The sequence below is a fragment of the Lepus europaeus genome, chromosome 11 (assembly GCF_033115175.1).
Source record: "Lepus europaeus isolate LE1 chromosome 11, mLepTim1.pri, whole genome shotgun sequence".
In the NCBI taxonomy this organism is placed as follows: domain Eukaryota; kingdom Metazoa; phylum Chordata; class Mammalia; order Lagomorpha; family Leporidae; genus Lepus; species Lepus europaeus.
In genome coordinates this window covers 53,190,614-53,211,923 of record NC_084837.1, presented here as the reverse complement: position 1 = coordinate 53,211,923, position 21,310 = coordinate 53,190,614, and the positions used below count along the sequence as shown (strand labels likewise).

General features: G+C 45.3%; 1 protein-coding gene across 9 annotated transcripts in view; it reads right to left on the bottom strand.

Annotated features, from left to right (window-relative positions):
* The window catches only part of RNASE1 (ribonuclease A family member 1, pancreatic), an 80,464-nt gene extending 59,274 nt beyond the window's left edge, over positions 1 to 21,190 (bottom strand). For 3 of the 9 annotated variants that reach the window (XM_062204668.1, XM_062204675.1, XM_062204666.1), the window contains exons 1-4: positions 21,091 to 21,190; positions 18,369 to 18,443; positions 15,547 to 15,615; positions 7,459 to 7,486 (exon numbers count right to left, since the gene is read on the bottom strand). The gene's annotated coding sequence lies outside the window, so the exon portion shown is untranslated. The remainder of the gene's footprint in view (positions 1 to 7,458; positions 7,487 to 15,546; positions 15,616 to 18,368; positions 18,444 to 21,090) is intronic. The other 6 variants (XM_062204667.1, XM_062204664.1, XM_062204670.1 and 3 more) reach the window with 4 other exon arrangements.
* Positions 21,191 to 21,310: the final 120 nt, after the last annotated feature.

Genomic DNA, 21,310 nt, shown 5'->3' with positions numbered 1-21,310 from the left:
GGGAAAGCAGTAGAAGATGGCCCAAGTGTGTAGGGCCCTGAACCTGTGTAGGAGACCCAGAAGAAGCTCCTGGTTCCTGGCTTCAGATTTGCTCAGCTCCAGCCATTGCAGCCATTTGGGGAGTAAACCAGCGGATGGAAGACCTCTCTGTCTCTCCTCCCCCCCAACTCTGCCTGTCAAGTAAATAAATAAATCTTTAAAAACAAAAAAAAACACTCGGGGCTGGCACCATGGCACAGTAGGTTAATCCTCTGCCTGCGCAGCCGGCATCCCATATGGGTGCCAGTTCGAGTCCTCGCTTCTATTCTTCCAATCTAGCTCTCTACTATGGCCTAGGAAAGCAGTAGAAAATGGCCCAAGTGCTTGGGCCCCTGCATCCACGTGGGATTCCGGGAAAAAGCTCCTGGCTCCTGGCTTCAGATCGGCGCAGCTCCAGCCACTGCGGCTAACTGGGGAGTGAACCAACAGATGGAAGATCCCTCTCTCTCTCTCTGCCTCTGGCTCTCCTTCTCTCTGTGTGTAACTCCAACTTTCAAATAAATAAATAAATCTTTAAAAATAAATAAATAAAATAACAAAACTTACATTAGAAGTTATCTTGTAGTGGGAGGAGGAAGGAAGGAAGGAAGGAAGGAAGGAAGGAGGTTGGGAAGGTGAGACAGAGGAAGAAAGCAAAGAAAAAAGAAAGAAAAGAAAGCAGTAGGAGACATAAGACCAGGAAGAAAAGGGGAAACTTCAGGATAATGTGTCACCCCGGTAGCCCAGCTAGAAGGGAAGGTATATAGTGAGTCTCACAGACAGTGGCAAATCAGAAGTGGTTACTTCAGCCAACAATAAATGCTTACAAAAACCCTAGTGAAGGCAAGGCACTCATAACACAGAGATAAAGTCAAAATGGAAACACAGAGAAACTAGAATGACTCAGAACTCCGAACAGGTCATGTTTGAAGGAGTCATTCACACACTCCCAAGGGGGGTGAAACTTGAGTCCTTCTCTTTTTCTCCTATCCTGGTGCAGGGGCATCATGTGCAGCTTCAGCATAGGCTTTTGGAGACTGAGCCCTAATGAAAGCATGTGAGATCTAGTGACTTTCTTGAAAAATTGCCTAGGAGGAAACATTTTACAAAGCACAGTGTGTGCCCAAAACTTGAATAGTGGCATTTGGGGCCATGACATGATCTCAGCCATATGAATAGCATTCTGAGGAAAGGAAAAGAAGCTATGGGTCTCAGTCCAAACCTTTGACCAACTGACTGTAGAATCTTGGCATATTCTCCCAATATTCTTTTTTTTTTTTTTTTTTTTTTTTGACAGGCAGAGTGGACAGTGAGAGAGACAGAGAGAAAGGTCTTCCTTTTGGCCGTTGGTTCACCCTCCAATGGCCGCTGCGGCCGGCACATCACGCTGATCCAAAGCTTGGAGCCAGGTGCTTCTCCTGGTCTCCCACGCAGGTGCAGGGCCCAAGGACTTGGGCCATCCTCCACTGCCTTCCCAGGCCATAGCAGAGAGCTGGCCTGGAAGAGGGGCAACTGGGATAGAATCCGACACCCCAACCGGGACTAGAACCTGGTGTGCCGGCGCCGCAAGGTGGAGGATTAGCCTGTTGAGCCACGGTGCCGGCCCCCAATACTCTTTTCATCTGGAAAATGTAAGGCTTGGATGAAACGTCCAGTGTGTGTGTATTTGCATGGTTTGAGTATGTGTATATGTGTATGTGTGTATAAATCCCACATTCATGATTACATGAAATAAAACCATTTTATATTCATGGTAGATTATAAAGTCTCTAGGTATAAAATATCTGTTACATATGTATGTAGAGTCTTCAATTATCACTTAATATTCAGAACTATCATTGCACTTAGGCAAGATAGAAGATTGGCAAAAAAAGAGTGAGAGATGAATTCAGCAGTAAGAACTTCTGAGGTCATGTAAGTCAGTGGACTTGTCAACAGCCTGGAGAGATACAACCAGTGAGTATTAATTTAATAGTCTCAGTCCTCAGATTTCTCTAGGGCAGGAAAGCTTTTGCTCCCTGCTCTCAACTGCCGTTAGACTAACAGAAAGCAAAAGGACAAAATGTCTTTAACTCTTAAGAGCACATACTGGCCGGCGCCGCGGCTCAATAGGCTAATCCTCCGCCTGCGGCGCCGGCACCCCAGGTTCTAGTCCCAGTCAGGGTGCCGGATTCTGTCCCAGTTGCCCCTCTTCCAGGCCAGCTCTCTGCTGTGGCCCGGGAGTGCAGTGGAGGATGGCCCAAGTGCTTGGGCCCTGCACCTGCATGGGAGACCAGGAGAAGCACCTGGCTCCTGCCTTCGGATCAGCACAGTGCTGCAGCGGCCATTGGAGGGTGAACCAACGGAAAAGGAAGAACTTTCTCTCTGTCTCTCTCACTGTCCACTCTGCCTGTAAAAAAAAAAAAAAAAAAAGCATATACTGGGTGAGGGTGATATATAGCTTGAAATCCCTCAACATCAATAATGGACTGAATGCTTATATCTCCCTAAAATCCATCCTAGTGAAATCCTAACCTCAATGTAATATATTAGGAGCTGGGACCTTTGAGGGGTAGTTAATCATTAGGGTGCAGCCCTCATGAATGAGAGCAGTGCTCTTATAAAAGAATCCCCAAGGAGCTCTGCAGTTCTCTCTCCGCCATTTGAGAGTGCAGAAGGCCCTCCGCAAACCTTAAGGCCCTTAAGGCCCTCACCAGAACCCAACCATGCTGCTACTCTGATCTCAGTCTTCCAGCCTCCAGAACTGTGAACAATAAATTGTTGTTGTTTCTAAGCCTCTAGTCTGTAGCACTTTGCTCTACCAGCCCAAACTGACTGATCCCATTCTTCAGTTACCTGCCTTGGGTTTTCTAAGAAGCCACAGAAATAAAGGAAGGTGTCTTTTTGACACTTTTTTTAATCCATTATTTTAATTTCAACACCCCAGTTATTCTAACTCATAAGTATTATCATGCCCGTATTCACAGAGGTAACAAAACAAAACAAAACAAAACTCTCATGTAGGCCAGGCATTTAGCCTAGCAGTTAAATTAAGATACCAATTAAGACACCCAACATCCCACATCAGAGTGTCTGGGTTTGATACCTGGCTCGAGGTCCTGACTCTAGTTTCCTGCTAATGTATACCCCAGGGGCAGTTGTGATGGCTCAAGTAATTTAGTTTCCTATCACCCATAATAGGAAACCTGGACTAAGTTCCTGAATCCCAGCTGCCAGCTTCAGCCCTGGCCTAGCCCAGCAACTGTGAGCATTCGATGAGTGATTTGATGGGAGCAGATGGGAGCTCTTTCTGTGGATCTCTCTGTCTCTCAAATAAATCAATAACCTCACGTATGCTCAGGATGCATGGCGACCAGCCATCATGCTTATTGTTTCTCTGTCTCTGGTATTGGCTAACTCGTGCACTCCTGGTATCTTCAAGAGGTAAGGCATCTTGTCTGAGTACCCATGCTGGCAAGTCACACAGTTCTGATTCCACCCTAGCCAGCTGTTTCACAAACTCACACGGTCTCCCTAAAAGCAAGTCTGACCCTGCAAACAAAAACTATGAGACAGGCAGTAGATCAACTGTGCACCTAGAAAATGTTTTTCAATGGTGGCATGATTTCGTTTCAGAGAAAGAATGTTCCTCATAAAGACTGGAGAACATCTAGGCATCTAAAAGTCAACACCTATTTTACTTAAAAGGAAAACCGTACTGACTCTTGTTAGGAAATGGCTGAATTTACCCAACAAAGAAATTACACAATCTGCATGAGAGGTATGAAACTCTGGGAAGTACTACTGCTTATGTCACTATTTCCTGAACATCGGTTTCTTTTGCTTTCATGAGTTTTCCCTTCTTATCTGCGTACTACCTGTGTTATTATCTATGTAACTTTTTCGTTAAACCAAAACTAACCTTATCCTAAGCTATAATATCCATGAAATCATAGATTTGATGTAGTAGTTCCATTATGTGACAGATTAAAGCAACACTTACAATGCTCTTTGGTGTACCCTCTAAAATCAGTTTACATGCCATCACTGGTTGCACACAACATTGAGGATCTATAAAAAGCAGTAACACATGAAAATATGTTCCCTGGAAGAACAGTGCTCCATGAGGGTAAAATAGGAACTCCAAGGAATAATAATCTGAATTTTTTACCAAAATTTTTCAAAAAAGACACCAACTCTGGCAAGCTTTGTGTACTGGCCATAACAGGTGTAAACTGAATTCTGGACAGGGAGGGTTATCAATTTTTTCTTCAGGCTGGATCAAAAAGCCCTTAAATCCATCCTCTCCTTGTCTTCACTCTGATCCCAAGAGGACTCTCTTCTGCAATGACTTAGAGTCCCCACCACCTTGATCCTGTATAGAAGCTTTGATTGGATGTCATGAATGGACTCATGCCCAGAAATAAGTATCTACCATTGGAATATACACTGGCCCCTGTGAATTTGATCAGCACAAGTCAGTTTCCCATGACTGATTATCCTCCTCACACTGACAAGCTGAGCTTCTAGAACTGCAAATTCAATACAAGATCCTAGGAAATAGGTAAGTAGCAAGGTTCCAATATCATGTAAGACCTTGTGGTAGGGGCCACCATTGTGGCACAGTGGGTTAAGCTGCTGCCTGCAATGCCGGCATCCCATATTGAGTCCCAGCAGCTTCCTGCTAATGTGCCTGGGAAAGCAGAAGATGGCCCGAGTGGTTGGGCCTTGCCACACACGTGGGATACCCAGATGGAGTTCCAGGATCCTAGCTTCAGCCTGGCCCAGCCCCAGCCATTATGGCCATTTGGGGAATGAACCAGCAAAAGGAAATTCTCTCACTCTATTTCTCTCTCCCTATCCCTCTCCTTCTTTCTCTGTAACTCTGCCTTTCAAAATAAATCTTTAAAAATATCCTGTAACAGCTAATTTTATATGTCAACTTGTCGGGGCCATGGGCTGTCCTGGTATTTGGCCAAACATTATTGTGGGGTTTTTTTTTAATTATATTAACATTTTAATTGATGGACTTTGAGTCAAGCAGACTGCCCTCCATAATTTAGTAGGCTTCATCCAATCTGATGGCCTGAACAGAAGCAAAGGCTAACCTTAATGCCAAGCAAGATGAATTCTCCAGATCTCCAGCAGATGGCATTTGCTTCTTGTTTTTCTTTTTAAAGATTTATTTATTTATTTGAAAGGCAGAGTTACAGAGAGGCAGAGGCAGAGAGAGAGCGAGAGAGAAAGGTCTTGCATCTACTGGTTCACTCCCCAAATGGCCGGAGCTGGGCCCATCTGAAGCCAGGAGCCAGAAGCTTCTTCAGGGTCTCCCAGGTAGGTGCAAGGGCCCAAGGACTTGGGTCATCCTCTGCTGCCTTCCCAGGCCATAGCAGAGAGCTGGATCAGAAGTGGAGCAGCCGGGACTCGAATTGGCGCCCATATGGTATGCCAGCCCTGAAGGCAGCGGCTTTACCTGCTACGCCCAGTGCTAGCCCCAGAAGATGGCATTTGGACTCAAACTGGAACACCACTTCCTGGTTCTCCAGTCTGGATGACTCACAGATTTTGGCCTTGTCACCTTTCATAATCACAAGTTAATTGCTTATGGTAAAGTACACACACACAATGGGAACTTCCAAAAGCTCATGTCAAGTAAAATTAAAACCAAGTTTATTGTAGTGCAAAAATATTTAGAGTCGGCCGGCACTGTGGCTCAGTAGGCTAATCCTCCACCTTGCTGTGCCGGCACACCGGGTTCTAGTCCTGGTCGGGGCACCGGATTCTGTCCTTGTTGTCCCTCTTCCAGGCCAGCTTTCTGCTGTGGCCCGGGAGTGCAGTGGAGGATGGCCCAAGCCCTTGCCCTGTACCCGCATGGGAGACCAGGAGAAGCACCTGGCTCCTGGCTTCAGATCAGCGCGGTGCGCCGGCCGCAGCGGCCATTGGAGGGTGAACCAACAGCAAAGGAAGACCTTTCTCTCTCTCTCTCTCTCTCTCTCTCTCTCTCTCTCACTGTCCACTCTGCCTGTCAAAAAAAATTAAAAAAAAAAAATTTAGAGTCCACATATATTTTTTCGTAACATGCATTTTCTATTAACTTTTAGAAGATCCTTTGTGTAAGACAGTTCTTTGGTTCCGTTACTCTGGAGAACCCAGTTCAGTGATACCTTTGAATTTGTAGTTCTACATTCAGTAACCGCTCACATCTCCAACTAACATCCTCCTCCCCCAGCTTTGCCTGAGGCCAGATAACCATGTTTGGACTTTTACTACCAAACAGTGGCAGGGCAGAAAAGCAGGGAAGGTATGAACTCCAAGGGCAGATCCTCTCACTAAGCATGCTGGTAGCTAAAACTAGAATACTACAAACATAAATATTTCCAAAACCCTAATGAAAACACTTATTTGTTCATATTACAGACAAATAGGATGAACTAAAGAATCAAAGTTTCATTGTTTTTGTAGAGAATACCATTTATATTAGTTTTTTGGTTTTTTTTTTGTTACTAGAGTGAAGTATGTAAACCAAGCTGCTTATGGAGAAAGAAGGTTTATTTTGGCTCATACTTTTGAAGGTTCACAGTCGGGCAAGTCCTGTTGGTTCAACGTCTGGTGATACCATTCTGGCAGAATCTGAGGCAGAGTGAACATCACATGGCAACTTGTAGAGCCACCAGGATGATTCTGCCCTAGGGGCCTCGTCCAATCCAATCACTTCCCAAAAGCCCACTTTCAGACATCATAACAGGATTAAGTTTCCACCCTCTTACCATTAACATAAGACAACAGTGTCCAAACATTAACACATGGGCTTTGGGGGACATTCGACAGTGACAGTAATACCCAAACTATAGCACTATTTAAATTGGGTTTTGATTGGCAACTAAATAGGAATGCAATCAAAAAATTGGCCAAAAGTAAACATAGTAGCTTACCTAGCTTTTTTTTTTTTTTTTTTTTTTTTTTTTTTTTTGACAGGCAGAGTGGATAGTGAGAGAGAGAGACAGAGAGAAAGATCTTCCTTTTCCATTGGTTCACCCCCCAATGGCCGCTGCGGCCGGCGCACTGAACTGATCCGAAGCCGGGAGCCAGGTGCTTCTCCTGGTCTCCCATGCGGGTGCAGGGCCCAAGGACCTGGGCCATCCTCCACTGCACTCCCGGGCCACAGCAGAGAGCTGGACTGGAAGAGGAGCAACCGGGACAGAATCCAGCGCCCCGACCAGGACTAGAACCTGGGGTGCCGGCGCCGCAGGCAGAGGATTAGCCTATTGAGCCACGGCGCTGGCCACCTAGCTTGTTCTAAAACAAATGTTTCACGGACAGGGATACTAGCAGGAGACCTTGAGCATGTCAAGGAAGAGAACCAGCAGAATGGAGACCCCTTTCCACCTCTCACATTCTAGAATATATATTTTCTTATGAAAACAACACTACTACCTGGACAATAAACCAGAGAATAATTACCTAAGTAGGTTATCCTGGATTATGGTTCCTGTTTTAGGGATGAAGAAACAGAAGTAAGAAGTGTAGGATTTATCCTAAACATACTATGCACTCCTCCTCCAAGAGGCATGGAAACACTCCAGCTTTTGAGGATTCTGCCACTACCATCTGCTAACCATCTGGGTCTCTGCTTGCTCAGCTTTAAAATGAGGGTAACAGCACATATCTTGTATGTTTGTTGTGAGAGTTATATGAGTCAATTAAAGTAAAATGCTTATCCTATAGGAGTTGCTTGAACATGAGAAGGTACAATTTGCTCCAAAGTTTTCTGTATGGGCTTAGAAACATAACCAGTTGTACTTAATTGTATTTCAGATTATCTAATACATACAAAGAAGGATCACTTTCATTCTCTCCAGGACTAAAAATCCAAAACTGAAATAAGAATGTTCACTTCTATATACAAGGATGTTACTGGGCTCTCATTGCAAGGAAAAACTACTTAGAGTTATTCTTCCTTAGGTCATATCACTGTACTTTGTAGTATACAGAATATAATATAGAAAGTATATCCACAAGGGATATGTTCCAAGACTCCCAGCGGATGCCTGAAACCACAGATAGTACCAAATCTGTCACTCAGTGCATTTTCCATCTTAACAATCACTTGTCCTTTGTGACCCTAACAGTTTAAGGTGCAACAGCACAATTACCATGAATTTCTCTTTCCTTCTTCAACATTTCATGGATAGATTTGCTCTTAAAAATCTTAGCAATCTCAGAATATAATTTTTTTTCTTATTAAGTCAATAGCCTCATCTTTTTACTTACATTAAGTACTTTACACCTTCTCTTTGGCATATGCATATTCCCAGCATCCATGCTCTTGTGCTTTGTGGCAGTGTTAGGTATATAAGGATTACCTGAAAACAAGCCCTATATACTGTGACAGTTGATTTGAAAACCAATCCAATTACTAAGTGACTAACAGCAGGTAGCGTATACAGTGTGGACAAAGGAATGATTTACATCTCATGCTACTCTGAACGGTGGCAACTTAAAACATAAATTGTTTTTCTTGAATTTTTCACTTAATATTTTCAGAACATAGTTGACCTATGGTAACTGAAAACATGTAAAGTGAAAACACAGATAAGTTTTCTGAAAAGCAATACTCTCCTGGGTTTCCTTGGGGCCAGTGACACACAGGTGCACCTGGCAGATTTGATGCTACAAACCTGTAGCTCCCATCCCCCGACACATGTGCAGGAGCATCAGTACCTCAGGTTCTAGCAGCATGAATAGTACATGACCATGAGCTTATCAACAGCTACATCCGTGGGGTTTGTTGTTGTCATTCTGTTCCAGGATATACATCACAGTTTGTTTATGTAAGGGGAAAGAACTGTGTGTCTCAAAAAGTGACTGGTTTGTTAAATTATTTAACAGTCATAGAATGGAATAATTTGCAGCCATTAATCAGAATGAGGTTTCCTAGTCACTGCCTACAGAGATGGCAGCCATTATGCCCGCCCTCAGACCCCTGGTGAAGCCCATGATCACCAAAAACTAATCCAAGAAGTTCACTGGCACCAATCAGACCAGTATGTCAATATTAAGAGTAATGCATGGGGCCGGCACTGTGGCATAGTGGGTAAAGCTGCCGCCTGCAGTGCCAGAATCCCATATGGGCACCAGTTCAAGTCCTGGCTGCTCTACTTCCCATCCAGCTCTCAGCTATGGCCTGGAAAAGCAATGGAAGATGGCCCAAGTCCTTGGGTCCCTGCATCCACATGGGAGACCCTGAAGAAGCTCCTGGATCCTGGCTTCAGATAGGTGCAATTCCAGCCATTGCAGCCAATTGGGGAGTGAACCAGCAGGTAGAAGACATCTCTCTCTCTCTCTCTCTCTCTCTCTCTCTCTCTCTCTCTGCCTCTCCTTCTCTCTCTGTGTAACTCTGACTTTCAAATAAATAAATCTATAAAACAAACAAAAAAAAGTAAAGCAAAAACCCAGAGATATTTACACAGGGTGAAGAGAAGATTCAAGGGCCAGATCTTGATGCCCAACATTGGTTATGGGGGCAAGAAGAAAACAAAGTACATGCTGCCCAGTGGCTTCTTGCAAAGTTTTAGTCCACACCATCAAGAAGCTGGAGGTGCTGCTAACGTGCAACAAATTTTACTGTGCAGGGATTGCTCACAGTGTTTCCTCCAAGAACCACAAAGCCTTCCTGCAAAGAACAGCCCAGATGACCATCAGAGTGACCAATCCCAATACCAGGCTCTGCAGTGAAGAAAAGGAATAAACAGCTCATGTGCACACTTCGTGTTTAAACAAAAGCCTTTAAAACTAAAAAACAAAACAAAACAAACAAAAATGAGTGGTAACCTTTGCCAAAACATTGTTTGTGGTACAAAATAAGGTATAAAATCCTGTGCAGAAGACATAAACTTTTTACTCTCTAGATACAGCTATCTGTGGAATAAAACGGAGAAGATACAAAGACACACCTGTATGTATGCTAGTGGGGGGGGGGGAGAAGAGGAGAGCGAGAGCAAGACAGAGAGAGAGAGAGAGAATGCAAATGCAAAGAAACTGAATATTTACTGCTTTTTGGAAAAACACTAGTGTCCAAAAAACAAAGATTAGAGGGAAACATCTCTGTGATTATAGAACAGAAAACCAACTCAAACTAAGTTACTCTTGCCTTACATCTACAACACAGATCACTTCTGTGATCCCAAAATGTGTAGGAATTCCTCCCCATCAGCAAGTAAGCAGTCAGTTCTGCAGCAGGCATCAGCTGGGTATCTTCCAGTTCAATTCATTTCTGACTCCATCTACCTGGAGATAGCATCAGATCCCACAGATTGACTGTTAGACTGGCCCCACTCACTTCCAATGCCAATCACAAGCCCCTGACTATAAACTAGAGTTCCCACAAGCTCCTCCTCTGGTTCACTTGATTGGCTTGAGCAATTCATAGGGATCAGGGAAGCTCTGATATTTACCTGTTCATTATAAAGATGTTACAGAGGATACAGATGAAGAATTGCACAGGGCACAGAACAAGGTATGGGGAAAGAGGTATGGAGATTCTATAACCTCTGGGCATGCCACTCTCCAGGGACCTCCACATTTCCAGCTATGCAGAAACTCTTAGAACCCTGTTCTTTGGTAGTTTTATGGAGACTTCATTGCATAGGCCTGATTGAAGTATAGACAGTCATGGCAAAAAAGGTAGGACCTACTGCTAACACACTGAGTTAGGAACCCAGTAAGGCCTATCCAGATTCTTCTTGGCCCCTCTGTATAAAGGGAATGTGTAGCATGTCCTTGCGGGTATAGGGCAGGACCCCTTCCAAGTGGGAGGCCTTGTGATTTACTGTCTGTGAAGGTAGGTCAGAGAGTTTCTTTATGGACAAAGGAAGAACAGAGTTTGTATGGTCCTCCATGGGGAAGAGAAAGTCTAGTTTCCATTGTCAGCTTTGGGGAGGGAGCTATATGAGCCAGGAACTGGGAAACACACACACACACACACACTTTAACTATATTCACCTCTTTAATGTTTGAGTTTATATCTCACTATATGCATGAACTATCTATCTGTACTCAAATGTAATCATTGGACACAGATTATTTCACACAACCCTTTCTCAGTCTGTTCCGAGGGTCCCTGGCAGAAAATTAATAGTAAGAACTAGTAAGATGAAACCTGAAATTATCAGAATGAGGCAGTGTAGATTCGACCTCAGGAGCAGAGACCAGGAGAACCTTTGCTTTTGGAGCACAAAAGCCAAGAGCTTCCCTGAAGATACTCTCTCACTCCTCCCCCTCATCCTTTTCTATCTCCACCCCAATATGGTGATTGGGGCTCATGGCACAAAATGAATGAATGCTCATTAGATTTGGTTGTTTTCTGGAGAAATGTGAATATCCCAAGGCAACAGCTATAATGGACTTGGGGACCAGCTGACCATGGGAGAATGAAAAACTTGTGCTTTAGAAGTTGATCCATTTGAGATACACATTTTAAATTTTTTTTTCTTTTTTTCTTTTTTTCTTTTTTTTGACAGGCAGAGTGGATAGTGTGAAAGAGAGAGAGACAGAGAGAAAGGTCTTCCTTTTTGCCATTGGTTCACCCTCCAATGGCCGCTGCGGCAGGCTCATCGCGCTGATCCGAAGCCAGGAGCCAGGTGCTTCTCCTGGTCTCCCATGGGGTGCAAGACCCAAGGACTTGGGCCATCCTCCACTGCCTTCCCGGGCCATAGCAGAGAGCTGGCCTGGAAGAGGGGCAACTGGGATAGAATCCGGCGCCCCAACCGGGACTAGAACCCGGTGTGCCGGCGCTGCAAGGCGGAGGATTAGCCTGTTAAGCCACGGCACCGGCCACATTTTAAATTTTTATAATTTATTTGAAAGGCATGAAGATAGAGACAGAGCTCCCATCTGCTGGTTCAGTCCCCAAATGTCTGCAACAGCCAGGACTGGGTTGGGACTAGAGTCAGAAGCCCAGAACCCAAGCCAGGTCTCCCACTTGGGTAACAAGAATCCAGTCACTTGAATCATCACTGCTGCCTCGCAGGGTGTGCACTGACAGGAAGCTGGAGTCGGCAGCTGGAATTTGAATCAAACCCCAGTACTCCAATGTCCCACACATGGGTTTCTTAACTGCTAGGCTAAATACTCGCCTCTGAGATACACATTTCTGTCTTGGAGTTTATTTCTCTGTTTTTCATCTTAGGGTTCAAGAAAAGTGATGGAGGAGGGAGTGGCTTTTAGAGGCTCAGCCTTGCTAAGTAGAGCCAAGAGGAAATGTTCTGGTGACATCTCCTGTCCCTGAAAACCACTCTCCTGTGTTGCTCATCACCCTACAGTGCTGGCTGCGACCACTGGGAATCCTGCACCCCAGGAAGTGGAAGTCATGAAGGTTACTGTAGAAGTCCTGCATCTGGGAGAAACCAGTCCTACCTAGCAGCAGAAAAGCAAGAGATAGGTCCACACCAAAACCATGTTTTCTGGGAAAGCCATGAAGTGGGAACCAGTCACTTTCCTGGGGGGCACAGTATCTCCCTCCCCTCCGGTCAAGAAATGTAGTAGGGAGGCAGGTGTTGGGGTGCAGGTTAAGCTACTGCCTGCAATGCCAGCATCCCATATTGGGGTACCAGTTAGAGTCCCAGCCACTCTGCTTCCAATCCAGCTCTCTAATGCTCCCAGGAAAGCAGCAGAGGATGACCCAAGTGCTTGGGCTCCTGCCACCCACATGGAATACCAGATGGAGTTCCAGGATCCTCACTTCAGTCTGGCCAAGCCCTGGCTCTTTGCCACCATCTGGGGAGTGCAGAGCAGATGGAAGATCTCTCCCTCCCTCCCTCTCTCTCTCTCATACACACACACACATACACAGTCATTCTGATTTACAAATAAGTTTTTTAAATCTTAGAGAGAGAGAAGAAATGTATATAAATTCTCTCCACTTTTTCTACATCCCCTTTCTGCACCATCCATCCCGGGAACTCATTTGGCCTTGCCCTCTTCTACTTGGCCCACCCCCTTCTTTTTCTTCTCTGGGCTTCTGCCTTGATTCCTATCCTTCTCCCTGACTCAACACATGCCCAATTTAAGATTTGTTAAAGGGACTCAGGTGAAGGGAGCTGCCTGTCCCTCAAGGAAAGGGCAACTTCCTCTCTCTCTCTCTTTCTCTTTTTCTCTCTTTCTTCTGAGGTAAAATTACAGACAGGGAAAGGGAGAGACAGAAAGGTCTTCCTCCACTGGTTCATTCCCAGATGGCCGCAACGGCCTGAGCTGTGGAAAAGGACAACTTCTTCTAGACTTGGCATAAGAGATCCCTTCTGCTCCCAAAGCATCTTTGATCCTCACCTAATTGCTCACTAATAATTATCATAATTTACATTTGTAAAGTGATTTAGGGGTTGCAAAGCTTTTCTTCCCATCTGATTCCTCTTGTAACCTTGTGAGCTAAAGCAAATATTGTCACATTCCCACTTTTAAAAATAGACTCAGAGTTTTAATGAGTTGTCCAAAGTCAGACATCTAATAAGCAAGAGGCCAAGAATAATGATGAATCCTTCAAATTGCCCATAGAATGAAGTCCTCCACCAATAAAAACCTACTTTATGCTGCAAACTAAGAAATCACAGCCACCTCTTCCACTCAAACTCACACCACCTTATTCGTAAATTCCTCATTCAGCCCCTTGCCTGTTCCTGCCTTCCCACTCCTCACCAGGACCACAGAATGATCACCACAGCTACTTCCAACACTCCTGCAAAAGTCCTCCCATTGGCAGTCTTGATCCCCTGTATGTACACTCTCTTACTCAGCCCTGAGCTGGGGATCCCGCAGAATCAGGGCTGGAGATTCTACAGACTGGTGTTGACAACTTCCTCCCAAGAAGTGACTGTTTTAGTACCCAGCAGTCCACAGGGGCAGGACAGGGTAGGGCTGAGTAAATTGGGCACTGCCCCATTATCTTCCGAGGAAAAAGGTTGAGCGTTTCCATCCTGACACTCTCAGAGGACCTCAAGCAATAGCTGGGTTCTCTGGACAGTGGGAGCTCAGCAGTTCTTGGGGAAATCAGGCCCATGCATGGTGTGGCAGGTAGAGACAAGTAAATGGAAGGTAGCCCCAACTCCTAGGCTTTCCAAATAACTCTGTCTGCCCCCAAGCCTATTTTCCCCCCACAGGTCATAAGAGGAAGAGGTGCTATGCTGTTGCCTTTTATCCAGAAAAGCCGTGTCTAAAAAGGAATGGAATCTAACTGGAATGCACAAATCCGTTGGCCAAGGCAACCCAGCCAACCTGAGCAATAAGCCAGCCACCACCCTGTCTCCCCAGTCCAGTCCTCGGACCCTATATGCAATGTTAGGACTCTAAACTGAAGAGCATGGATGTCAAAGGGCCTGGGGAAAAGAATATGCACAGCTTTCTAGAAAGAAAGGGTTCACTCAGAGGTCAGCTAGGAGGGGAAGAAAGCCTGAGGGGCACTTACCTAGGGAGACAAAGAGCAAGAGGTGACATCTGAGGATAAGACATGTGCTGATTGTGTGGGCACCTCCCTCTCACTGTAAGGCTCTCCCAGCTTCCACAAAGAAAAACTCTGACTCCCAGACACACCCTTCCTCTACCCTAAAGCCAGAGCTCTGGTCTCAAGGTCTCTGGCCACAGTCCACACTCTGGAACACCTCTCCAAACCCTTCGCTAGTCTAATGCACTGTAGCCTGGGTTACCCACACAGGTGAGGCCAGCCTTTGTTTTTCCGTTAGTTCTTTCACCCTACCCACTCACCCCTGCCCACCTCTCTCCTTCAGGATTCAGAGCTTCTCTTATCATTCAGAACCCACTCTGATCTTTCACAGGCCAATAGAAAGGCATCAGGATTCCTAATGTGGAAAAACTGATGTGAAAGCTACATGTTCAGTTAGGATGCCCATCTTTTTTAATGTTTTATTATACTTTCACCTTTTCAGTTAACAGAAGCACTTGAAAGCTTCTCTTCAGCATATATGTTTTGTTTTATTTTCTTTAAGACTTATTTATTTGAAAGGCAGAGTTACAGAGAGAGAAGGAAAGAGAGAGAGAGAGAGAATTACCATCCACTGGTTCACCCCCCAAATGGCCACAACAGCCAGGGCTGGGTCAAAGCCAGGTCAAAGCCAGGTGCCTTCAGGTCTCCATCCAGGTCTCCCACGTGAGGGCAGGGGCCCCCGTGCTTGCACCATCTTCTGCTTTCCCAGGTGCATTAGCAGGGAGCTGAACAGGAAGTGGAGCAGCCAGGACTCAAACCAGCATTCATATGGGATGCCAGCATTGCAGGTGGCCACTTAGCCCAGTGTACCACAACACTGGCTGCACGATGCACATTTTAGTAAATCTACTGGATGGAATGAATGGAGATGCCAGGCATCTCATTCATCTAGGTCCTTGCAACATGATAGGGTGACAACAAACCTTCTCCTATTATGGAGTTCTCCAGAGTCTACCAGATGCCTGTTCGGTGTCTACGCGGATCTTCTCTATCACAGTGACACCTACTCAGTGTCCACATGATTCTTCACAGTAGGGAGAGCCTTCTCACATGCTCACCTGAATGCCTTTGGAGCCAGTCAAGTCACTGCAGTTGTGATGCTGTTATGCTTTCCATTTTCAGGGAAGCTGTAATATAAAAACAAACTATGTGTTGACCCTTCTTAGTGTCGTAAAGTTTTCCTTCTAAGAGCCTTTCTTTTAACTTTAGGTTCCTTTAGGTTTATAATTCCAAAGTTATCGGTCATATCTGATGACCTCTCGCTCTTCTGAATGGTCCTTTCACCTCACCAGGAGTCCCTTGCCAGATGCCATGGGAAAAAAAGGGGTCATGTAGGCACTGCCTGTCTTGTGCTCTGTGGCTCCAAATGCCAGTCTTTCCCACCGAAGAAGTAACCTCTGCCTTCTGTAAGGGGCCCAGGGGTCACTGAGATTCTGCACAGTGCTAAAGGGGCCTGGGGAGCGTAGTTCTGCTTGCAAGTCACTACCATGGAGGAGTTTATGGCCAATGTGGTATGATTTTCCGATGTCTATCCCCAGGGAGTGAAGAGATAAATATGTGTCTCTATACAGAACTTAAAAACCAGAGTCCAAGGAAAGAAACTCAATATATGAAAACTTTTTTTGAAGTCAGGCTGGAGAATAATTAAGCGACTTTCGGCAACTCCTTAGAGGCCTATGCTGAACCACGGACAGCTACCTCAAGGCCTTGCTCCAGCATTGCCGGCCAGCTTGCTCTTCCAGGGAAAATATTATTTTTTCCTTCCAGACTCAGTTTGGTATCATCCATAGGAAGCCTTTCTTGTCCTCTGGCACCCAATTCTCACACCTGAAATTAGGCTCACATCTTCCCTACTCACCTATATATTACACCTATCTGACTCCAGGCGTGTTTCTTCCCAGGAGACAGCTCAAAAAGGGTGCAATTTATATTGGTCTTTGTTGTCTGTACCTAGAATGTTATCTGTTATACGGAAGGGACCTCATAAATGACTATAGAATAATGAAATTTGCATCAAGACACCAAAGCACATGAATATCACTTTGTTTCTTGACATATTGGACCTATTTGCATTGCCATCTGCTATATGTAGAGCATGAGTTTCACTGCAATCCCTATATTTTATTAAGAGGAAAGTATCCTCTGTTTTAATGTGTATTTCTTTCCTAGTAAGGTTTCTTAGTTTTCCAAGTGTTGATTTTAATAATTATGATCTTATATTGTGAATTATCTCTTTATATTTCAATAATCATTTTCTGACAACTTGCCCGAGCTGTAGTCAGATTTCTTTCTCCTTATGTGAGAGGCCATGGGCCCAACTTTGTAATTGGATGAAGGACTTTTCTCCTAACTTATATAGAATCACATCATTATTCCACAGAAGGACAGCTTGCATCCTAAATTTGCTTACAGGGCCTAAGACAGTTAAGATTCTCTTCAATACAGACTCCATGATCTTGGGAACAACTACAGATAAGAAATAGTCCGGTAGTTCTTAGATACCTAAAATTCCTGGAAAACTACAGGTGTGGGGCCTGTACTGTGGTGTAGTAGGCCAAGCCTCTACCTGCAGCGCCGGTATCCCATATGGTTACTGGTTCATGTCCTGGCTGCTCCATTTCCTATCCAGCTCTCTGCTATGGCCTAGGAAAGCAGTAGAAGATGGCCCAAGTGCTTGAGCCCCTGCACCCACATGGGAGACCTGGAAGAAGCGCCTGGCTCCTGGCTTCAGATCGGCTTCGGATCCAGCTGTTGTGGCCAACTCGGAGTGAAACAGCAGATAGAAGACCTCTGTCTCTCTCCTTCTATGTGTGTGTAATTGCCTCTCAAATAAATTTAAAAAAAAAAAAAAGAAAAATATAGATCCGTAAAAATTATCCTTCCCACCTATTTCTTGACATTTGCCTAGTCTGTTCTCTAGAACTTCTCCCCTTAGACCACTAGGTGGAGGAAAAGTAGGAGTAGGAAGCAAGCAGTATTGACAGAGCCCAACACAAGGACTACTAAGACAGCTTTGCCATTAGTTAAGTTGCTGTTTTTTTTTGTTTGTTTGTTTGTTTGTTTGTTTTTTGACAGGCAGAGTGGACAGTGAGAGAGAGACAGAGAGAAAGGTCTTCCTTTTGCCATTGGTTCACCCTCCAATGGCCGCCGCGGTAGTGCACTGCGGCTGGCGCACCGCGCTGATCCGATGGCAGGAGCCAGGTGCTTATACTGGTCTTCCGTGGGGTGCAGGGCCCAAGCACTTGGGCCATCCTCCACTGCACTCCCTGGCCACAGCAGAGAGCTGGCCTGGAAGAGGGGCAACCGGGACAGGATCGGTGCCCCAACAGGGACTAGAACCTGGTGTGCCGGCGCCGCAAGGCAGAGGATTAGCCTAGTGAGCCACGGCGCCGGCCAAAGTTGCTGTCTTGATATTAATGGCCAAAGTCTCTTTTTCCAAGAAGAGTGAATGAACTATCTTTTTTTTAGATTTATTTTTAATTTATTTGAAAGGCAGGGTTATAGAGAGAAGGGGGTAGATTATGACCTGGTCAAATTGATTAAATCCAAATTGTTAGCTTATTCTATCCTGCTGAGCTTTTGCAAGCATGAAAAACAGTAAGTTAGCACTTTCCCAACAAATACTAAGCATGATAAGTCAACAAGGACTTGTGTTCAGAGTTTCAGATACCCTAAGGACATCACTGATCCATAAGGAGACTAGTGTGGAGGGTTTTGTTTCATGTTATTGAATAATAATGTGGATTAAAGACCAAAACAAATAAATTTCAGCTTTTGAGATGTTGTATTACTGAAGGAAAGGAATAATTCCAACTAGTCCATTGTCAGATTAAGGAAGCTGTGTCAGCCATTTGACAGGAAAGACATTCACTAGCATTACCTTACTGTCCTGCTCCTTACTTCTCTCTCTTCAATGCTCAGTTTTGTTTGGCTCCAAAGCATCCTATCTTCAGGTCTGTTTTGGAAATAAGAAAAGCATTCAAAATGAAAACTAAAATGTGGGGCATTTGGAACAACGGTTAAGCCACAATTGGGACACATGTATCTCATAGCAGAGTGTCTGGGTTCAAGTCCCAGGCTTCACTCTCCATTCCAGCTTGCTGTTGTGTATACCCTAGAGGCCAACAGGCAAAAGCTCAAGTGGTTGGATTCCTGACAACTATGTGGAATATCTGGATTGAGTGCCAGCTCCTGACTTCAACCCAGGACAGCCCTGGCTGATCAGTGCATTTGGATAAAGAACTATCAGATGAGAACTCTCTCCCCCAATCTCTTTCTTCTTCCTCTGTCTCCCTCTCTCTCCCACCTCATCCCATCTCTCTGCCTCTCTAATAAATAAATAAAATGTGACTTCAAATTCCAAAAACACATATAACAGTAGCATAAACTTACCAAGTATTGACTTTGAGTTGGGCATTATCTCATTTAATATTCATTCCAACTACTTGGTGAAGCAGCAATTATTATTATTATTACTTCTCTGGAATTTAACTTTAGAGGTCAGCACAGTGGAGCAGCGGGTAAAGACACCACTTGTGACATCAGTATCCCATAAGTTCCAGTCCTGGTTGCTCCACTTCCAGTACAGCTCCCTGCTAATGTCCTGGAAAAAGCAGCAGAGGATGGCCCAAGTACTGGGCCCCTGCACCAAGTGGGGAACCTGGAAGGCATTCCTGGCTCCCGCCTGTCCCAACCCTGGCCATTGCAGCCATCTGGGAAGTGATCCAGTGCCTTAGACTATGAGACTTGAGAAGCCAGGCATTTTATTTCTATGTTCTACTACTTCTCTAGTAGAACACAGAGCTGATGTATAGGGATATTTTTATCCTGCCAATAAAAGTACCACAAAAGATGAAACCAAGTGTGGCAGCAGAACCAAACTCAAAGAGGAAAAAGGCACACCAAAAGAAAGGTAAGCCTGAACAGGAGGAGAATAATGAATAAGGTATTTACACAACTGTCCCAAATACCTGAAGCCTACTTCTAAAGCATTTCGATTATAAAGGAGAGGTCTCCTCTATTGGAATCAAATCTTGTTAACCTAACAAATCAGACATTTAATTCTTCAGCTGACACAGTTCCCCATGGTACTCCATAATTATCATATTTGGACTCTTGCCATGACAGCAAAGGAAGAACTTCTACCCATTCTGTCACTAGACTTCTATCCCAGCAGAGTAAGGATGGACCATGGTTAACTGAAGTGTTTGCTACAGGTATCAAGAGTTTATGGCACAGTAAGCTTCTTTCTTTTCTTTCTTTTTCTTTCTTTCTCTCTCTCTCTCTCTCTCTTTCTTTCTTTCTATCAGGCAGAGTGGACAGTGAGAGAGAGAGACAGAGAGAAAGGTCTTCCTTTGCCGTTGGTTCACCCTCCAATGGCTGCCACGGCCGGCGCGCTGCGGCCAGCGCACTGCGCTGATCCGAAGCCAGGAGCCAGGTGCTTATCCTGGTCTCCCATGGGGTGCAGGGCCCAAGGACTTGGGCCATCCTCCACTGCACTCCCTGGCCACAGCAGAGAGCTGGCCTGGAAGACGGGCAACCGGGACAGAATCCAGCGCCCCGACTGGGACTAGAACCCGGTGTGCCGGCGCCGCTAGGCAGAGGATTAGCCTGTTACATGCTAACACCTCCAAACACTTAGCATAAAGTTAACTAACTTGTGCCCCAAGCACCAACAATATGGGGTATAGCATATTGTGTAAAAATGAAATCAGTGTTAAACTAGCTGTCACCTAACGATTTGTGATCTTGGGGGCCGGCACTGTGGCACAGCGGGTTAAAGCCCTGGCCTGAAGCGCCGGCATCCCATATGGGCCCCAGTTCTAGTCCCGGCTGTTCCTCTTCTGATCCAGCTCTCTGCTATGGCCTGGGAAAGCAGTAGAAGATGGCCCAAGTCCTTGGGCTCTTGAACCCCTGTGGTAGACCCGGAAGAAGCTCCTGGCTGCTGGCTTCAGATCGGTGCAGCTCTGGCTGTTGTGGTCGTCTGGGGAGTGAACCAGTGGATGGAAGACCTCTCTCTCAGCCTCTACCTCTCTCTGTAACTCTTTCAAATAAATAAAATAAACCTTTAAAAAAACCTGTGATCTTGCACATATTTAACCATCAGAAGTCTCACTTTCCTCAAGTGCAAAATGGGGCTGACAACAGGATATGCCTTGGTAGGAACTAGATTACGTAGAAGGATTTTCTTAATTTTGAAAATTTATTTTTAAACAGAGAGAATCTCCTGTTGATTCACTTCTCAAACCCCAGCAACAGAAGGGGTGAAGCCAAGCCTAAGTCAGGGGCTGGTCATTCAACCCGGGTCCCCTACGTGACAGGGACCCGAGGACCTGGGCCATCACCTGCTGCCTAGCAGGGTGTGCGCCAGCAGGAAACTGGAATGTGGAACCCAGGCACTCTGATATGGGATGCTGACTTCCCAACAAACCCCAAGGAGAAGTTCCTAGCACACTACCTAGCACGTGGGCGTTCTCAGCAAGCGTTAGCGTTAGTTTACTGCGAAGACGGGTTTAATCTGACGAGAAACTGACAACTGATTAAACTGTTAACTAACAATTATTAATTTGCTACCTTTAGTAGTTTAAATCTGGTTTCCTCACCTTTTCATTACTACATTCTCCAGTTTCACAGAGGAAAACAACTCCAGGCTCAGTTCTACAGGGAGAAAAGCAACCAGAAACAGACTTTGCCAGTCGAAGGCCCGCCTCCGTCCCTCAAGCCCCGCCCCCCAATTTCGGGCTCCAGCAGCACCCCCTTTCCGCCGATCAGGTCGGACCTGACTTCCAAGTCCCGCCCACGAACGGCTTCCGCCGCGAGTAG